Source organism: Hippopotamus amphibius, chromosome 3, assembly GCF_030028045.1.
Source record: "Hippopotamus amphibius kiboko isolate mHipAmp2 chromosome 3, mHipAmp2.hap2, whole genome shotgun sequence".
Classification (NCBI taxonomy): Eukaryota; Metazoa; Chordata; class Mammalia; order Artiodactyla; family Hippopotamidae; genus Hippopotamus; species Hippopotamus amphibius.
Window position 1 is genome coordinate 165922322 of NC_080188.1, and position 17545 is coordinate 165939866.

General features: G+C 36.8%; 1 protein-coding gene and 1 pseudogene across 5 annotated transcripts in view; one reads left to right on the forward strand and one right to left on the reverse strand.

The window, feature by feature from the left end:
• The window catches only part of RNF2 (ring finger protein 2), a 105337-nt gene that overhangs the window by 84025 nt on the left and 3767 nt on the right, over window positions 1–17545 (reverse strand). The gene's annotated exons all lie outside the window — the stretch shown is intronic.
• On the forward strand, window positions 5014–5425 carry LOC130849659 (histone H3.3A-like; annotated as a pseudogene).

Below are 17545 nucleotides of genomic sequence, written 5' to 3' on the forward strand. Positions count from 1 at the left end.
TGCTCCAGGAAGATCCCACATGCCACGGAGCAACTAAGCCCGTGTGCCAAAACAAAAAAGACAGTTACGATTTTTATTTTGATGCCCCTGCAAAAATGCTTCCTCTTCAAGAAGACATATAGAAAGGACTTTTGGTTAAATACAAGTTTCTGACTTTCAGACCATAATGCTGAACTGGGAAAGACCAAAGAATTGTAGGGAAAACCTGATGACTTCATAAAAAGTTAATAAGAGAACTGGTTACTAAACGAACTGGTGCATATGGCTGTAATTTTTTATGGGTTTTGTCTGAAATATTATTGGTTTTGATCTGTGTTTTCCAGATATAGGAAAATAACTTCCCCTTAATTTGGTTATGATTTACAACAGAAGTAAATTACACCTCTGTGGGTAAAACTGAGATTTTTTTTTTCTTCTGCCTGTTTCCTTCAAAAATTGGAGACTCTTGGGTCCTGAGCAGCCTTATCAGGTGAATGAAAAAGACTATCTCCTGGCATGTGTAGGAATCTTGATATTTTGGGGGACCTCTAGAAGAGACAAATCCACCTCGGCAAAATCTGACAGCAGGCCTTTGATATGGCTTTCTTGGCCTTGAGAGGCCTTTTGGAAATTTAGTTTGAGACTCAGTCTAAGGAATTACACCAGATTCAGTGTGCAAGAAACTATGCGGTCAATGGACCAAACTTACTTTAAGAACAAATTAGTCTTAGCTGAACTCGATGAAAATGGGGGTAATTAAAAAAAAATTATGTTTCACTGAATATTAAATTCCAGTTTTGTTAATTAAGGTCTGTGTTTACCAAGGCTCACTTCCCAGATAGCTCCTTGCTGTTATGTTATACTGTTACAGAATTTAATTAGTCAGAAAAACACTGTTTCTGAAGCCTAACTTTGTAATCAATCTTTGGATAAAGATCTACAAGCAGGAGATTAACACCAGGCTATGTTCATTCAAATTTAAAGGCTCCCTTATGTTGAGGACAATTAAACCCATATTAGGAATAACCAGCCTAGTAACACTAGAAAACTGGGCTGAGTGCCTTATGGACAATGCCAATATATAATTTCCCTTAAAGATAAGGACTGGTGCAGAGCTGACTAAGTCAGGTGACCTGGGATATACTGGGCTGCACCTAATGGAAGTTCTTAATTTATATTCTTACTTATGACCTTACTAATAAGTCTGCTAGGTATACTGTTTTTTTATATTGTCTGTTTTACAAAATTGTTGTTTCTTGCATTACTAAATGTGTGACTGAGCCTCTGATAAAATGGTGATTTATATAGTTCCATGTGAGATCAGTGATTGTAGTAGTGTAATTCTAGATATGGGAAGAAACAAGAGGGAATATTCTGGACCATAAGAGACTAGTAAGCCAGATGGTCCAGAGATTTTTGGCACTGTTAATAGGCCTAGACCAATAATAGCACACTGAGTGGCCTATCAGTGAAATCTTCGCCAAACCTGGGAATGAGCATTCCCAGAACCATGTGACAAAATGGTCATGAAATGCCCCCCAAACCATGGTCAAATTTATGACCCTGAATGCGCTCTGCCAACTGAAAATTGCCACCTGCCTCTGCAAGGATTAAGTCAATGGCCACTGAGGCCACTGACCTTCACCACCCCCTGAAAGGAGATCAGGAATGAAGTACTCTGTGCGGTCGGAAAACAAACAAAAAAAAGGCAGAACAGGCCTTCAGACAGATATCTTCAAGAGAAGATTTTATGAGCCCAAATTCTTGCATTTTCCCATATCTGGAAAAGCAGTGAAATCATTAACAGTGACATCTGCTTTAACACTGAGGAGAGGAATGCATCTTAAAGTCAATAGAGTAACTATGGTAAATCTCCTCCAACCCCTCTCAGCCTCAGCACCAAAGCATTATATAAATGCTCTTATTTTAATGCTAAAGATAACATATTACATATTTAAAAGACAACTAATGATAAGTTACCCTGGTATAATAATTTTAAAAAGCACTGAATATGGAATCTGATGGCTTAGGGTCTATTAGTTCTACAGCTAGCTTTGTGACTCTAAATAATTAGTTTCAACATTGTCTTCTTACCTGCAAAATGAGGAAGTTAAGGCTAAACAAACCCTAAAAATTCTTCCATCTGCAAAGCTGCACCATTTTGATAATAAACTATACACTTCATGCCACCTATTAAAAAATTTTAAAATTCAAGTATTCTCTATTTACACACAGTTTAACAGAATGGTAAAACTAGGTGACCATTATGGATGTGATTTCAGATGTATTCATTCCTGTATTGTTGCACACTTGAATTTTCTGAGCTATGTCAGACTTCACAAGGATTTAAAAACTCCCCCTCTTCAACAGAGATTTTGGCTAAAGACTTGAGAGGACTATATCTAGATCAAGGCTGAGTAGAGGCTTTCCCAGCCAGAATAGAAAAAGCGTCAGAAGTAACAAAAATCCTTCCTAAGGACATTATTAAGAAAACACTCGCCAAGCTATGCAAAAAAAACTCATCTAAAATGGGACAAGATCTTGCCAATAGCTACGTTCAACAGATTGGTCAACTGTTAACCGCTACGCATAAGTTTGTGTTCCACAGGTCTCCCCCTCGCCAGAAAGCTCTCTTGTATCCCCACAAAGCAGGAGACCAGTTGCTGCTGAAAGTGTGAAAAAGAGCAATGACCTGGGCAGCAGCTTGAAGAAAAATGGAAGGGATCCTATGATGTTCCTCTTACTACTCATGCCTCTAAAATTGGATGGAGTAAAACCATGGGTACATCATACCAGAGCAAGACTACCAGAGACTGAGCAGCCAAGCCTGCCTACAGCCAGCAAGCACACTTCCGAGAAGTAAGACATTTCACCCTCTGGGAAACTGTTAGTATTTGTTCCAACAAAAGAAAGTTCTATTTTCTTATCCTTTCTCATATCTTCTACCTATAGATTCATCTGCTGATTCTTTCGATGATTCTAACTGCTAGAAATTTGGTCAGCTTCCTGTGTCCGGCTCTTCAGGAGGAGTGGGCAAGAAACCACCTGAGGCAAGGTTAAAGGGATCAAAGAAGCTGGCTCTGTCTGTCTCCCTTTGTCTGGAAAAGTAATAAAGCTATCCTTTTCTACTTCACCCAAAACCCTGTCTCTGAGATTTGATTCGGCACGAGTTGTACAGAGAAGCTGAGCTCTTGGCATCAATTCCACCAAAAAAATGTTAAAAACTGAACTGATCAATGAATTCAACAGTTGCACGGGGGGAAAAATCAGCACAAAAATCAGCTGACCTTCCATACATTAACAATGAACAGTCTGAAAAGGAAATCAAGAAAACAATTCCATTTACAAAAGCATCAAAAAGAATAATACTTAGGAATAAATTTAACCAAGGATAAAAAGATTTGTACACTGAAAATTACAAAACACTGCTAAAAGAAATTAAAGGCATAAGTAAATGGAAAGATATCCCATCCCTTGCTCATAGATCAGGAGACGTAATACTGTTAAGACGACAATACTATCCAAAGCAATCTACAGATTCGGTACAATCCCTATCAAAAACGCAACAATATTTTTGGCATAAATTGAAAAACCCATCCTGAAATTCACATAGAATCTCAATGGACCCCAAACAGTCAAAATAATCTTGAAAAAGAACAAGCTGGAGGACTCGTACTTCCTAATTTCAAAATTTACTACAAAGCTACAATATTCAAAATAACTTGGTACTGGCATAAAGACAGACATACAGACCAACCAGAAAGCCCAGAAGTAAATCCTCATGTATTATGGTCAATTACTCTACTCTGACAAGGGTGACAAGACCATTCAATGGGGAAAGATCAGTCTTTTCAACAACAGGTACTGGAAAAAAATGGGTATTTACCTGCAAAAGAATGAAAGACCCCTACCTTATCCCATATTAAAAAATTAACTCAAAATGGATCAAAGATCTGAATGTAAGAGCTAAAACTATAAAACTAGAAGAAAACATAGGGTAAATCTTCATGACATTGGATTCAGCAACAACTGCTTTTTGGATATAACACAAAAAGCATAGGCAACCAAAGCAAAAATTGATAAACTAGACTTCATTAAAATGAAAAACTTCTGCACATCAAAGAACACTACCAAGAGAGTGAAAAGACAACCCACCAAATGGGAGAAGGTATTTGCAAATCATATAGCTGATAAAGGATTAATGCCAGAATATATAAAGAACTACAGCAACTCAACAAGAAACCAAAGAACTCAAAAAATGGGCAAAGAGGGACTTCCCTGGTGGTCCAGTGGGTAAGACTCTGTGCTACCAATGCAGGAGGCATGGGTTTCATCCCTGGTCGGGGGTGGGGAGGGAGGTGTGCAAAGAACTTGAATAGACCCTCTCCAGAGAAGATATACAGATGGCCAATAAGCAAATGAAAAAATGCTCAAAATCACTAAGCATTAGGAAGATACAAATCTTCCAGAATGCAAATAACCAGAATGAGGTACCACTTTCATACCCACTAGGAAAGCTATATAGCTATTATCAAAAAACAGAAAATAACAAGTGTTGGCAAAGATGTGGCCAAACTGGAACCCTTGTGCATTGCTGGTGGGAATGTAAGATGGTACAGCCATTTTAAAATAAAGTACGGTGGGTCCCTCAAAAAATTAAACATAGAATTAACATTATCACCCAGCAATTCCACTCCTGGATATATACCCAAAAGAACTGAAAGCAGAGACTTAGGTTTTTATACCCCATGTTCATAACAACATTATTCACAATAGCCCAAAGTGTAAAAACCTCAAAAGTCCATCAAGAGATGAATGGATAAACAAAATGTAGCATATGCATACAACAAAGTATTATTTTGCCTCAAGATAGAATGAAATTCTGATACATACTACACATGGATAAACATTTAAAACATTATACTGAATTGTGTTTGCAGCTGCTTCCACGCTGCCATCACTCTCCAACGCCAGCACCACCTCTAGCTTGCTGAGCTCCAGCCAAACGAGAAGGCGGGTATGTAAGGAGCTCTCTATACCATGGCTAGTACAAAGCAGACTGCCCACAAATGGATCAGTGGTAAAGCATCAAAGAAGCAAATGGCTATAAAAGCTGCTCACAAGAGTGTGCCTCTACTGGAAGGCTGAAGAAACCTCATCGTTACAGGCCTGGTACCATGGCACTCTGTGAAATCAGACCTTATCAGAAGGCCAGTGAACTTCTGATTCACAAACTTCCCTTCCAAGGTCTGGTGCAGGAAATCACTCAGGACTTCAAAACAGATTTGCACTTCCAGAGTGCTGCTATTGGTGCTTTGCAGGAAGTGAGGCCTATCTGGTTGGCCTTTCTGAAGACACCAACCTGTGCACTATCTACGCCAAATGTGTAACAATCATGCCAAAAGACACTCAGCTGGCATACCACATACGTGGAGAACGTGCTTAAGAATCTACTATAATGGGAAACATTTCATTCTTTAAAAAAAAAATTTTTTTCTCTTCTTTTTGTTATTGCTAGTTCCAAATGTTAGATTTTTTTTCCCCAATAAGGTCAAAAGGTACCTAAGTATATGACTGCAAGTGGAAAAATAGGGGACAGAAATCAGGTACTGGAAGTTTTCCCATTTTCATTTTTGTGTGAATTTTTAATATAAATGTGTGGACATAAAGTATTAATGCAAGTCAAAATGTCTCAGCAGTTCAACTTTATAACAATTATAAATAAACCTATTAAATTTTTCTGGACAATGCCAGCATTTGGATTTTTAAAAAACAAGTAATTTCTTATTGACTGCAACTAAATCGTGTTTGTAGTATTTTTATCACATAGTAGATTCCATCCATTCACTACGCTTTTCTGAGTCGTCCTACATGCAAGTACACGTTTTTAGTGTTTCTGTCTTCTGTGCTGTTCCTATACGTTTGCTATTAAAATACATTAAACTATTAAATAAAACATTATACTAAGTAAAATAAGCCAAACACAAAGGATGTGATTCCACTCACATGAAGTATACCTAGATTGATCAAATTCATAGAAAGCAGAATAGTGGTGACTAGACACTGGGGGTGAGTGTGGATTGGGAATGAGTAGTTACAGTTTAGGATAATGAAAAAGTTCTGGAGATGGATAGTAGTGATAGTTACACAGCAGCGTGAATGTTGTTAATGCTACTGAATAGTACACTTAAAAATGATTAATAGTGGTAAATTTTATGTAATTTATATTTTACAACAATTAAAAATCTTTTAAATGTTTTTAAACAGGAACTAGTATGCATCTTCTAGTAAGGGATGAGAAGCTGAATTCAGTTCTGAACTTGTTGCACATAAGGTACATGCAGGTCATCCAGAAGAATAAATACATCTGAAGCACGAAAGGTTCTGGTGGGAAATTTCAGCTTAGGTTAGCCAGAACTATAAGAGAAAGGAACATGCAGTATAAAAAGAAAAAGTGGAGTAATGGTCAAAGGGAACTCTGGGCTTATTAACTGAACTCACCGGCGTAGGAAGAGTAGTAGCTAAAATTATCCCACCACATATCAAACTTTATGGATTATCTGCAGCTGGTTCAAAAACAACTCGTATGCAATAGGAAGAAACCAACTGGTGGACCTCAACCCTTCTATAAACTACTCTTCGGAGATAACACAAATATCAAAGTATAAAATCCTACCAGGGTTGAAATAAAGTGTGTACCTATTTTATACCATTCTGTGAAGAATGTATGATAACTATTATTGTTTTTGTAATAAAAATAAGAACGCCTATCCTATCAACCCACATTTTTAACAATAAAAGAAAAACTGCAGATTGTTTCTGAGGGGCAATAAACATTCATCATAACTTACCACATAAAAACTAACTTACTTTGGGCTGCAATATGACATCAATTTAAAATACACTAAAATATTCCATTTGTAAATTTTTATTGGCTTCTGAATTAGGTCTCCAACTGTGGCAGGCTGCATAATGGCCAGAATTTGTGAATATGTTACTATACATGGCAAAAAGCACTCTGCCAATGTGATTAAATCAACAATCTTGAGATGGAGAGATTATCCTGGATTATCTCGATTTGGCCCAATGTAATCACAAGGGTCCTTAAAAGAGAAGGCAATGTAATGGAGGCAGACGTATAAGCCAAAGGAAGAAATATGAAGATGTTATACTGCTGGCTTGACGATGGAGGAAGAATTCATGAGTCAAAAGGGTGCAGGCAGCCTCTAGAAGCTAAAAATGAAAAGGACATGAATTCTCCCCTAGGGCCTCCAGAAGGAACACAGGCCTGTTAACACCTTGATTTTAATTCCCCAAGACCCATTGTGGACTTCGGGCTGTCAGAACTGTAAGATAATAAACTTGTGTTATTTTTAAGCCACTAGAACATGGTAATTTGCCATAGCAGCAATAGGAAACATATACCAGCTGAACCTAAATTATAAGAGAAAGCCAAAGGCAGAGTGGGACAAAGTGGAAAAAATATGAACTTCAGTTTACTTGCCTAATAAAGTCTTATCTTCCACCAGAAGAAAATTAATGCACTCACAGGAAAAACAATCTTAGCCTAGAGAAGTTCTCATATTTGGCTGTATACAGGAATTACCTGGAGAGCTTTGACACAATTCTGATATTAAGGTCCCATTTCAGGCCAATTTAATCATTATCTCCAGGGCTCTTGGTATGGTTAGAAAGGGAACCAGACGCCTATAGTCAGGGTTGAGAACCCACTGTTCTAGCTAAAGATTAGTTTTAAGTGATCTAAGGAAGCTCCTGGCATTTCGAAATGGTACTATAAGTTTCCAAAACTGTCTCCCCAATAAACATGTGGTTCACCATTCACTCATTCACTTGTTAGTTTAATGTATGCTTTGTTAACTTTACATCTGACAGTAAATTACACTAGAAGAGAAGTTGCCTAGGCAAGTTCCTAAAAGCAAAATTACTGGATCAAAGGCAGGTACTTTTATTATTCAGACAAATACTGCTAAATTGCTAGATCAAAGTACCCTTCTACCAATTAAAAATTAGCAACACTTTGTTTAAAAGCCTACCCCATCTGATAGGTGGGAAATGATACTTCATTGTTGTTTTAATTTGCAAGGCTTCAACCATGAGTGAAGCTGAGGGTCTTTTCATAGGTCTACTGGCCACTGGGGGGGTGGGGGGTGGGGTCTGTCAATTACTCACTCATATCCATTTCTATTAGTTTTTTTTAAAGTTAATTTTGAAGAACTTTTCCTGTTAAGGAAATTGTCCTTTTGCTTGTCTTAAGTGTTAAATATTTTCCCCCAGTTTGTTGTCTTTTGCCTTTGGCTTTAGACCACAGATTTTTAAATATATTTTTAATGTATTTATCTTTTCCTCTATGGCTTCTCTAGAAAGCTAATCCATACTCTAAAATTATAAACAACATCCATCATCCACCCATACTTTATTCTAATACTTTCAGAATTTCATTTTTTACAAAGGTTGGGACCTGTTCCCCTCCACCCCACGCCACTCCAAATGTAACTGGCAATTGTCCCAACACCATTTATTGTTTAGTTCATCTCTTCTCCACTAATGAAATTACCATGCTCTCTTTTAACTCATAACAAAGATGGGAAAAGAGGAAAAAAAATGTACATATATGAATATATATACATATATGCTTATATAATACTTGTGTGCGTGTGTGTACATGAAAACTCTAACACACTAACCTCTTATGTGGTTAACAATAAATGTGCTGCCTAATTCAGGTATAAAGAGTTTACAAATTCCTTTAAGGTTTGGGAAAATGAAAGTTAGCCTTAGGCACACTGTTTCTTCCTTTCCCTTCCCCAAAACAACACGACTGTCACCAGGCTGACTTCCTCAAAAGCCCCCAAAAAGGCCTCCAGCAGTCCCCACCCGTGGCTGCACGCAGCCTTGCAAAATATTTGTTGCCACTAGGTGGAGACAATTTGATAAGAGGAAGATTGGTTACTGAAGCGAGTAGCCACAAGTTTTCCACAAATATACTCAAATAGTAAAGAAGGTCTGCTTCCAAATTCTTGGGTGAACTAAGGCTAGTCACTTTAACTGAGGACCCAGTTTCTTTATCTGTAAGTTTAAGAATTTATATTAAGTAACATCAAGAGCCCCCTTAAGCTCTAATATTCTGTGGGTCAAAAAGCTTGCTTAAATGTCCTTAATGGTACAGTGCCTAACACAGTCGTGTCATCTTGAGCTAAGAAAGCATTCTACCTTTAGCAACTTCTTTCAACTTCAATGCTTCAACCAACCATGACCAGTCGTTTCCTCCAATCTTTTCTTTTCAAAGCAGATCAAAAAGAGGTGTATTGTGTATGAAAGTTCACGTATCTAGCATTCCAAGTCATATACAAGGCTTTCTGCACATTTTTCCTCGTCTTGAAGAAAAGCTGATGCCATACCTCTCCACATCCATCTGGCTGGCTTGCATACATATTTTTAAACAATAAGCTAGCTATACATTTTCCTCTGGATTGGTATCTTTGTGGTAGAGGCTGTACATCTGGAGGGTTGCATTTGCTTTTCTTCTCATGTTATTTTTTCTCCTTTGCTCCCTTTGGTCAGAACCTTCCATTTTTGATTTCCTGAATTCTTAGCTGTCTGTCACTCTGACAAGACATTCCTTACACTGGCCCTTTACCTTCTAGTTCTCACCTGCCAGTCTAGATTTTCTAACTCTTCTAGGATGTATCAACCTCTGCTTGCCGAAGGGGTTCCCAGTCAACTGCTTCATCCAATTGCTTGAATCTAGTGACCTACTACCAAACTACTGACTCACTAGTACCATAGTTTAGACCTCAAACTCTAGTATAATCTAGGCTCTCAGCTCTGAACATGCACCAACTCTATACCAACCACAGTCCTAGAGAGTGATTAATTTTCATTCTCTCCATGCTCTTAAGACCAAGAGAAACAAAGAACGTTGATAATTTCCTTAGCAGAGCAGAAAAATTCTGAGTTCCTACCAAGAGAGACTACCAACCTCATTTCATATCCCTAGCCAGATTACAGGAAACTGTAAACAGAGGAGCAAAATGATGTGTGTAACCAGCTTACTATGCCATCAGCATACATGGTTGCCCCCCCCCCAAATCTGCAGACTTAATGGCAGAAACAGATCAGTATTTCTATCTTTGAAAGGGAGAGGTGAAACACAAGTAAAGCATAAAGTAAAGCTTAAAGATTTACATATGCTTATCATTAACAGCAAAGCTAAAAAGAGAATTCTAGTAACTAATGACTTTTAGTCCAAAACCCCACATGCCACAATAGATGTTAATTTTCGATAAGTGGTATACCAAGGCTGTTATCCTTTCTTGGGAAAAGAAATGCCCATCGAGTGCAGATTCCTGCCAGAAGCAGCAGAGGTGCTGATGAACACACGTTAGCTTTAGCAAATAACAATGTAGGAAGTAACAGCAACATTCCCTGTGTCATAGAAAATATACCAACAGGGTCTAAAATTCTGGCAAGGGCATACTCTGTTGAAAAATAAAACTTGTGGAAAGGTACTGACAGAAAAGAAAAAATTAGACCGAGAAAAATAAGAAAGAAAGCTGAAGGTTGATGCCTCCGCATTCTTCCAACAGCAACTTGAATAACCCTTTCAGAAAACAGCTACACAATCTGTTTTCAGAGATATAAAACATCCATCTTCTTAGGAAATAACACTATTAATAATAATAGGAAACATTTACAGAGTATTTACCACTTTATACGAAATCTTGCTTAATCCTAACAACCCTATTAAATATGTACTATTACTGCCCTCATTTAATAAATAAGGAACTCAAGCCACAATATAAATAACTAAATAAACAAACAAACAAGCACAACTTGCTTAAAGATCTCACAGTATCAGAGGAAAGCCTCAAACTCAGGTCTGTTTCACTAAGAAAGCCATGCCCTTAACTACCACACCAATTACTACTACTGTACTGCTACTGCTGCTGCTGCTGCTGCTACAATAATAATGCCACCAGCATGAAGACATCTGCTGCAACATCAACTTTGGGAAATTTCTTCAATCATTAAAAATAACAATTAATACATATGCAATGACTAGTAATACTTGTAAAGTGATGAGAGAGGCCATTAACTTGCACTTGTGCTACAATTACAACTATGTAATAAAGTTATGTTTTAGATGGTGACATGGAGTTGTTAGGAGTTTGTGGAAGGGGTTTCCCTCCGTTTTTCAAGTCCCATTATTATTACCAAATTACAACAAGCACAGATTTTAACAGCTTTAAAACAGTACATAAGAATAGAGGAGTAAAGAATGTGTTTCTGTGTCCCTTTGGCATATAGGGTAGATTTTCTCTTGCAAAAAAACAACTACTGTGAAAAAACAGTAGCAGCCAGATTGGGATTTGGGAGACCTCAACTCTCATTTTGGGTTCTTGATACAATTTCAGAAGGTAAACTGATTTCTCTTTTGCCCTTATCTCCTGGTTTCTGCAACTTGAAACAAAAAAAGTTTAAAATTTTTTTTGCAAAAAGCAGCTCCTGCAGTTTCAAAGGCCAGAGTCTTAGAAGAAGAAAAAAGAAACCAGAAACTTTAAAGATAGAAAGATGTCATACAGCTCTAATAAATCTAAAGATTAACATAATCTCTAGATTCATGAAAGCAGCAAAAATTTGGCATAGCTCAAATATACTAGAAATCAACATGACTGAACAAGTCGATATATAGCTCTTTATCTATAAAATGTGCATGTTTTAGGTGATTATATATAGAGATATATATACATGTATATAGACATATGTATATGTCTATTAGGGCAAAGCTACTTACGAGCAATTAGACTTTGAAAATCTTATTAAGAGTTCTTCAAATAACCAATGTTAAAAAGAGAAAAGCATAATAATATAATAAAGAAGAACTTTAAAGCAGCAAAACCCATTCTCTCCTAAGGAAAACTGATTCTATATTATTGAACAATAAACGGGAAAGGAAAACTGACATTAATTCAATACAACAGACAGTGTTTGGGGGCACTTTTTATATATAGTTTTCCCTGTCCCTCCACTTTTCAAACAAAACCCTTTAAGTCCATGGCCCCTAACTTTTCTGAGTCTATGTGCCCCTTGAGAATCTGAGGAAAGCTAGGTACTCTCATCTCGGGGTGGGGGTGGTGAGGGAATACAAAAATTAAAAATATAAAAGAACACACAGAAATTTTCAGAGTATTCACATATCCTTAAGAGATAAGTGGACTGAAGGCCAAGAGCACTTGCTCCACACAGTCTAAAAAAGAATTCCAAATCTTAAACAGGGAAACAGCAGCTACCTTCTCTAATTCCTTCTCAGTTTTCTTCAGCTGTACTGCACAACAAGCTACTGCCATCAAAGACAGGTTTATTCTAAGCAAAAATAAATGAATGAGACCTCATCAAACTTACAAGCTTTTGCACAGCAAAAGAAACCATAAACAAAACAAAAAGACAACCTAGGGAATGGGAGAAAATATTTGCAAATGATGGACTGACAAGGGCTTAATTTCCAAAATATACAAACAGTTCATACAACTTAACAACTAAAAAACAACCCAATCGAAAAATGGGCAGAAGACCTAAATAGACATTTCTCCAAAGAAGACATACAGATGGCCAACAGGCACGTGAAAAGATGCTCAACATCGCTATTAGAGAAATGCAAATCAAAACTACGAGATACTACCTCACACCAGTCAGAATGGCCATCATCAAAAAGTCTACAAATAACAAATGCTGGAAAGGATGTGGAGAAAAGGGAACTCTCCTACACTGTTGGTGGGAATGTAAGCTGGTGTAGCCACTATGGAGAACAGCATGGAGGTTCCTTAAAAAACTAAAAATAGAGTTGCCATATGATCTGACTATCCCACTCCTGGGCATATATTCACAGAAAACTATAATTTGAAAAGATACAAGCAACCCAATGTTCATAGCAGCACTATTTACAATAGCCAAGACATGGATGCAAACTAAGTGTCTATAAGAGATGAATGGATAAAGAAGATGTGGTACATATATACAGTGGAATACTCCTCGGCCATAAAAAAGAATGAAATAATGCCATTTGCAGCAACATGGATAAACCTAGAGACTATCATACTAAGTGAAGTTAAGTCAAAAAGAGAAAGACAAATACCATATGATATCACTTACATGTGGAATCTAAAATATGATACAAATGAACTTATCTATAAAACAGAAACAGACTCACAGATGTAGAGAACAGATTTGTGGCTGCCAAGGGGAAAAAGGGTAGGGGAGAGGACTGGGAGTTTGGGGTTAGCAGATGCAATGTTGTGCTTCCCTATCATCAACATAAATACAAAGCTAAAAGGAACCTTAGGATCCAACCACAAGGAAATGTTTAAATGTACTATGGTACATCAACTTGAAATACTATGCAATCATCAGAAAGTTACCAAATGGATTACAGCATAGAAAATGTTAGTGATATCTAAAGTTAGATTTTAAAATACACATAATACACATAAATTTATATATTATAAAATATAGTTAAAACTACGTTTTAAACAAAAGCCAAAAGCTAAAATTTATTTCCAAAGGGAAATAACATCAAAATTTAAGACCAATTAAAATTGAGTACTAAAAGCATGATTTTTTCCACTTAAAATTTCCAATATTAAAAAAATTTTAATTAATATAAAGTGACAACAGAAATTATTATATTTGATTAAAAAGACATCTTAATAATTTATGGATTTTTCCCCATTCTTAGCTCTTAATTACTTTTGAAACAACTAAGCAACATACTGCCCGTAGGATTAAAACTAAAGGCAATCCATTTAAGGAGTGAATGATAGCTTATTTACTCTGTGAAACTTTTTTTCCCCTTCACTGGCACACCCATATTATCTTAATTTTTCTAAATCAATTATTCCAGCAGGATACTCAAAAGTTTCAGAATAAAATAAACTGACATTAATAATCATGTTACTTAAATTACACAAAACTGTAACATTAGCTTTTCAAAACTTATAGACACTTCTGCGGAAAAATATATCTCAGGAGACTACACTCATAAGTTATCACTGGTTAACTCAAAGTGGTAAATGAGACCCCTATTTGAATACAAACATAATCAATTTATTTGAATACAAACATAATCGATTATAACATTAAGAATGGAGAAATTTAGTTTTAATATTTTAGACAATACTCAACTATCAATATTTGAAAGCCTTTAACAACACGTTTCCATTACTTTACAGTCACAAGAGGAAATACTCCTAAAGGACAGTACTTCACAAAAATAAAAAAGCATCTTTCCACTAATTCAATGAGGCATGCTTTCTTCACAAATACAACAATTAAAGCTTTTAAGATCAAGGATAAGAGAATAAGTTCATTAAAACTAAACAACAGATATAATTTATAATCTTGCTAAGTGTAATTTTAAAAGCATATTTTCTGTAATTGATATTATAAGACAATATAAATAAAACAAAACCAAAATAGGTAGTCAAATAGTCAAAATAGTAACAGCATCTATTTATTCTACTCCCTCAGACCCCTGTCATTTAAACAATCTTCAAAGTGGTAGTTTTGTTCTTAAGTGTATAAATTTGGGGTATTGTCTCATGATATAAACAAGATATTTGCTATATATTCAACCCTGGTGAAAAGAAACTAATGAACCACATAGACCTTAACAGACAATTATTTAAGGGGACTGGGAATACTACACTATCAACCAGACTTGGGAAAAGTAGGGTTATAGGACATACACTACTCTTCCCACATCCCATTTCACCATAACAGCCTTCTTTTAAAACTTGAACCCAAGATCCATGCCACAGATCAATCTCTGTCTCTCTCTCTTCACATACACCCTCTTATATTTACAATGCTCTTTGCTGTCTCCCCCTTTTACCTATATTACTTCTTCTGTCTTTACAAATAACCTGGAAGGTCAATGAGGGTGCTTTTTTTTTTTTAAATAGAAAAGAAAACAGAGAGAAGGGCCAAGAAGCTTGCTAGTAGTGGAACCAGACCTAGAAACCAAGTATCCTGCCTTCAATTCTGACGCTCCTTTTACTATACACAACACTACCCCTTCTGTAATACAGGAAAGCCTTCTATAAAACATTTGACTGGATTCCAAGATAGCTATCCCAGACTGAATTAGACTCTATATAGTAAATAGTGTAAATAGTGAGGGCTTAATGCAATTACCAGCATAGAGGCATACATCTTTTTATAAGTGAAAAATCAGTTGGTTTTAAGTTAAATCAGCATAGCCCATGTATGGTGGGGGAAACAAGCAGAACATTCTTCTAAAAAGAAGTCAAAATGAAGTATGCAGATTTGCACATTTCACAACAACTAACAGAGGTAGTATAATCACAGGGAGTATAAAAAAAACCAGAGTGGACAAAAAGAACAATGTAAAAGGAAACTGCATGATGTTTTTATTTTTAGGAAATAAAATGAGGGGCTTCTGTCTTTTCTTCTTCCCACCCCCCATTCCAAAATAACTGAGATTTTAGAACATTAGGCTATAAAAATAATAAGAGAAGTAGAAGAGGATCTTACTTAGCCATCAAACGAAATCCCTGCCAAAATTGCTGCATTTGGACTATAACACATCAGAAATCCAAAGTCCTATTTCTAGATCAGTTACTGGTACTATACAGTTTATATTAACCAATTATTTTAATCTTCCAATTCTCACACCTATAAAATCATAACACTCTATCCAAACTATTTTCTTCTTCTTCTTCTTCTTTTTTTTTGCCCGTGGCACTTAACTTGCAGGATCTTAGTTCCCTGACCAGGGATGGAACCCATGACCCCGGCAGTGAAGCGTGGAGCCTTAACCACTGGACCGCCAGGGAAGTCCCCATCCGAACTACTTTCTAATGACCTTGGAAGGAGAAAATAATGTCTACAAAGGTAATGAGCAATACTTTAATTCCCATTATCCACTGCAAAAATAAATATTTCTCAAACACCTTCTATGTGTGAAATACTAGGCTAGGCTAAAACTGCAGAGAAAATGATGGTCTTTATAATCTAGAAAAATAAAGCACAGAGAAATGCTTAACTAGTGACAATAACTGTATGATAAAATTAAGGCGGAATCTAAAAATGGTACTGATGAACTCAGTGACAAGAACAAGGACGCAGATACAGAGAAAGGACTGGAGAACTCGAGGTATGGGAGGGGGCGGGGGGTGAAGGGGAAACTGAGACGAAGCAAGAGAGTAGCACAGACATATATACTACCAACTGTAAAATAGATAGTCAGTGGGAAGTTGTTGTATAACAAAGGGAGTGCAACTCGAGGATGAAAGATGCCTTAGAGGACTGGGGCGGGGAGGGTGGGGGGGACTCAAGGGGGGGGAGTCAAGGAAGGGAGGGAATACGGGGATATGTGTATAAAAACAGATGATTGAACTTGGTGTACCCCCAAAAAAATAAAAAAATAAAAAAAATAAAGATTTCCAAAAAAAAAAAAAATTGAGGCATCTCAGAGAAACAGCTTTCATAGGACAGCAGCCAAACAGAATGAAGCTGTATTTGATCAAGATACCAAATAAAAATAGTAGTCATTACGTTCAGCTAGGAAGAGAAGAGGCAAGTAGGTTGCTATGTCCTTTGGGTTCCCAAAGCATACCACTTGTCTGTTATTGCATTTAATACACTGTACAGCAGTTTGTCATCTCCACTTAGATTGTAAATTCCTCAAGGATAGAGACCTTGTTCAATTCATATTTCTATTCCTAATCCCTAGCAGAGGGTCTGGCCCACATAAGATAATCAATAAATGTTTTTTCAACAGGCAAGGTAAGGACAGGATTACCTATTTAAATTATTTTAATCTACACTACTTGTGCAAGTCATTTACTCCTTGTCTCTCAACTCCAAAACCACCACTCTATACTCTGCTCTGTGGTACTGGGCTGAGACTGTGCAACTGCATTTCACAACTCCTCTGCCAGGAGGGCTTTAGCCAATGGAGGTAATGAGTGGAGATGGGAAAGCAGGAAGAGGGGTGAGGGACTTCCTTCTAGTAACTGGCAGCAGCAATTGGTTCCAGCCTCCAGCTGCTTTCAGTATCCCCCAGTACTAGCCTAATCAGCAGCTGAACAAGGCTGACCTCCTTAAAAGTTCAGAAACAGGAGTAGAACCTCTTCTCTGAGCCCTTCGACTGATAACTATAATGTTCTCTTTTTGCTCTTACATCCATCTAACCATCTCCCTATATTAAATCCCCTCTGTTCAAATTCCTATTAAAGTTTCCATTTTCTCTATTGGACGCTAACACGCTGTTAATCACAGTGATTCTATTCTAACTGCTCTCCTCTGAGATACCTTGACGCTTTACTGAACGGGAAAGTAAAGGAACTTTGGAGTTGTACCCATAGATAAAATATACTTTAGAAAGAATAATGCCAAACCCTTTAAATTTGTGTCTGTTAAGTTGCAACACAAAAATCATTTAACTTTTGTGACTTAAACTATCCAGCTTGCAAAGAAGAAAAAGAGAAAATGAGAAATATTTAAACCGTGCAGGCTATTCCAAGCA